Raw genomic sequence first — 4,421 nt, 5'->3', positions numbered from 1 at the left:
TGTGTATATGTAATTTTATTTATGAAATAAATACATTTTACCATCAAACCCAGGAAGAAGTTATCTTGCAATCTTATAAATTCAGGTTTTGATGCCAATATTTGTGAAAACAACTGATGCTTTGGTCCTTGCAGTTTCACAGGCTTAGATGAAAAGAGGAATGCAGGAAAGAGATAGGATAATTAATAATTTGGCACATGGAAGCGTATATTACAGACAATGAGAAAAAATAATAATATATGTGAGTAATCTTTATATCTTGCCTGAGTAATGTATGTGACTAAATAATTTATCATTTGAAAGTGAAAGGAAGACCTATATAGTGATATTCACATCCAGCCCATACATATAAATTGAGACTGCTACATTAAAACGTGATAGGTGTTCATGCTACCATTAATACAGTTTTGTTTGAAGTATTTACTGTGAAAATGTTGGCACACATTCCTATATTTACAGAACAATATAAGAATCAATATGTGTCCTTCATCTAGAGTCAACCTATGGCCGATCACCACTATTTTGTTACACAGTCCCACTCTGCCTTACCATTAAGAGAAAACTCAATGCAGTATACTGAGCCATGATCCAAACACTAACCCATTTTAACTCATAGCCTTCTCTTTACCCTCCACCTTGACTTGCTTTTATCTCCCACCCCTGTCTCTGCCCTTCTATCTTTTTTTCTTTTAGTGTTCTGATGGTGTGACGGCTAGAAGACAGATCTTAAATATCAACACTTTATTTATCAGCAGATATCCAGCTCAGAGGGAGGAGGCAGAGAGTAATGTTTCCTGACCTGCTCTGGTTTGTTCTCACCAATGGCTGAATATGGTGGCTCCAGAATGCCTGTGGGTGAGGTCCTGGTACATGTGAGGATCACTGTCCCCATTCTTTGGCTGAGGGTGTTTCTGCTCCTTTATGGATGGTCCCATATTGGATACTCCTATCGCCATGGTCCCCCAGAAGTGGTGATTCCTTTGAGGATGACAGGCACTGGCGGTGTCAAGAAGCCTCCAGGCTGGATCTCTTACTGTCTGCATCTTGGAGGCCAGAGACATGTTTTCCATATAAAGGTCAAGAAGCTTTTGCTGTCCAAAAACTTCCCAGTGTTCACATACACAGACCAGGGTGCTCTTTTTGAAGACCAACCATTTGTCCGGAAAGATTGCTATTACCATGGTTATGTGGAGGGGGATCCGGATTCACTGGTTTCTCTGAGTACCTGTTTTGGGAACTTTCAAGGAATATTACAGATAAATCACATTGTTTATGAGATTTTGCCCAAAAGCCTTTCTTCCACATTTGAACATCTGGTATTTAAGATATATGATGAGGAGAAACAATTCCCACTCATGAGGTGTGGGTTGACAGATGAAAAAATAGTACAACAAATGAAGTTTCAAGAAAGCAATAATTCCACTTTGCAAAGTGGATATGGAGGTCTGTGGACACACAAGAGATTTGTTGAAATGGCAGTGGTGGTAGACTACCATCGATATGCTTATCGTGAATATAATGTCACAGCTGTGGAACTGGAAGTGATTACCACTATGAACCACGTAAATACCTTCTATCAACCCCTAAATACTGATGTGAGTTTAGTTGGAATAGAGGTCTGGACTAAAGGAAACCCTGTGGAAATAAAGAACATGGATGTACTCATGAATTTATTTTGTGCCTGGAAGGAAAAAGGCTTTAACATCCGTGTGCCCCACGATGCTGCGCATGTTTTTGTAAAAAGAGGATATGGTACATTTGGCATATCTTATGTCAGATCAATATGTAACTACAATACTAATTGTGCAGTGGATACCTTCACAAGTGATGATTTGGTTTTTTTTGCATTTGTTGTGTCACATGAGCTTGGTCATTCTCTGGGTATGGGGCATGATGAGGAAACATGTAAATGTGCAGACAATGGGTGCATAATGTATGCAGCACAGCCATGGTCAACCAAATTCAGCAACTGCAGTTATGCTCAATATTGGCACACTTCTGCAGGATCCAGATGTATCTTCCACCCACCCACTCCAGAGAGAAGCTTCAAGTTTACACGCTGTGGGAATGGCGTGGTTGAAGAAGAAGAAGAGTGTGACTGTGGCTCCTTAAATTTGTGTACAAAAGATCCATGCTGTCAGTTAGACTGTACTCTGAGTCCTGGGGCTACTTGTGCTTTTGGGCTTTGTTGCAAAGACTGCAAATTCATGCCATCGGGTGCTTTATGTAGAGAACAGGCAAATCAATGTGATCTTCCTGAGTGGTGCAATGGGACATCTTATCAATGCCCAGAAGATGTGTATGTGCAAGATGGAGTCGAATGCCCAGGGGGTGGCTACTGCTATGAAAAGAGATGCAATATCCGTGATGAACTGTGTAGCAAAATTTTTGGCCCAAGTGCCAGGAGTGCGAGTCAGATTTGCTACAGTACAGTGAATATTCAAGGAGATCGTTTTGGTAACTGTGGCCTCAAGGGCCATCGATTTACAAAATGTAACACCTCAGATACCCTGTGTGGGAGGGTGCAGTGTAAGGACGTGGCAAAAATCCCCACTCTGAGAGACCATTCTACTCTGCATTGGCTTCACCTCAATGATAATGTATGTTGGGGTATAGACTTCCATCATGGGATGCCCTTGCCTGATCTTGGTGAAGTGAAAGATGGTACAGAGTGTGGTAAAGACCGTATCTGCATCCAAAGGAAGTGTATCCCTTTGGCATATTTGAAAACCAGCTGTTCGCCCGAGACCTGCAATGGGAATGGGATCTGCAACAATAGACATCACTGCCATTGTGGCGATGAGTGGAACCCCCCTGACTGCCAGGTAAGAGGCACAGGAGGCAGTGTTGACAGTGGTCCACCCCCAATAAGATATAAGACTGGAGTGTCACAGAAGCAGCAGCAGCAGAAGACTTACCAGTTATTATTTTGGTTGATGCCCTTTTTGGCTTTATTATGTTGTTTGTTAATTTTATTTTTTATGAGAAGGAAGAACAAGGATAAGAAAGAAGAGCAGAATGTTCCACATGATCCCAATGCACAGCAGAATGAGCCACCTGCAACCAATCAAGATGTGAGTGATCCACCTGTACCTGAGAATGAAAACTAAAAAGTTATGATTTCCAAAAGGAAACTCAACCCAAATGAATTTGCCCATTTGATAAATTTTAGTCCTCTGGCAGGAAAAAGGTTACAGCTTGTACCACAGATCACTGACAAAATCCCTGAGATTTTTTTTTTATCACTTGGGATCATTACACACTAGCCATTGAACAATAAGCAAAATATACTAATTCTCAGCACAGCTCTCTTTTCCATTATTTTAGGCAATTTCAGCAATTTTTATGGAATTATTCTGCATTTCCTGATCAATGACAGTGCCCTCAGAGGGGTGTGTGTGTGTATGTGTGTGTGTGTGTGTGTGTGTGTGTTTAGCTTGCTGCCTGACAATTCCAAACAAACTTCCCCTTTGTAATCTGCTTTCATACACAGGGAATAGGAAACTACAAATCACATTTCTCCTTTGTGAGTCCTCCATTTTTAGCTACCATGAGTAGTGAACGCTAGAGGGAAACTGCACATGGGAAATGTTTTGAGTGTTGTTCATATCAGAGCTGCCTCACTGACTCTCACCTTGGCAGAGGAAGCGCCTTACAATCTTTACATTACCATATACAGATATAAATGTAGTACAGATAAGGACAGAATGATATGATATACTATATGTATACGTATACATATAGTTATAATATATATACACACACATTCTTTTTTTTTTTTTTTGGTAATTCCCAGAACCAACAGTACTGTCAGCCTCAGAGATATTGGCACAGCTATAAAGAGTCTTGCCCTTGGAGCTCTAGATCCCAGGCCTCTGAGCCCTTCACCAAATCTCAGAGGTTCACCACCACTTTGGCCAACCCTCTCCTCAGAGGGCAGAGTCCTAGATCCATGAGACCTACTCCAAAGGTATAGATTATAATAAGCACACTTCTTCCCTTTGATCTCCAGTCTTTGGCTCAATAGCTGCACTTCCTGTTAAGAAAGCATGGCTTCTCAGAGAGGGCATTGCTTTGTTGTGCCTGAATTCTGACTGATAGAATACTGACTTTAGAATAACAGAAAACACATGAAGGGGTCATATATCAAAAGTTTTTGAATTTTCCATACCACTGCCTTTACCATCTTGGGGACATATTTTATAACTCTGGTAGAATTACTTCAAAATCTAAAAAAAAAGGAAAATGGTACTTGCCACTCAACCCTTGGTAACTTCACTTGTAAAATAAGATAAAGAAGATATTTACAATTCCATGTAGGATATCTAAGTCTTAACAGACCATGTGTCCTCTCCAAAGGAAAAACAAAACAAAAACAAAACACCTAGAAAATCCTAATTTTATATTTTTTTCTTTTAAAA

General features: G+C 40.4%; 1 pseudogene across 1 annotated transcript; it reads left to right on the top strand.

Annotated features, from left to right (window-relative positions):
- The first annotated feature begins 699 nt into the window (after positions 1-699).
- Positions 700-3,294, top strand: LOC309862732 (disintegrin and metalloproteinase domain-containing protein 20 pseudogene; annotated as a pseudogene). Its single transcript has one exon. The product of its transcript is annotated as a disintegrin and metalloproteinase domain-containing protein 20 pseudogene (transcript).
- The last annotated feature ends 1,127 nt before the right edge of the window (positions 3,295-4,421 follow it).

Source organism: Mustela nivalis (assembly GCF_964662115.1).
Source record: "Mustela nivalis genome assembly, chromosome: 4".
In the NCBI taxonomy this organism is placed as follows: Eukaryota; Metazoa; Chordata; class Mammalia; order Carnivora; family Mustelidae; genus Mustela; species Mustela nivalis.
The sequence above is the reverse complement of the archived record's forward strand: the minus strand, read 5'-3'. Positions and strand labels throughout refer to the sequence as shown.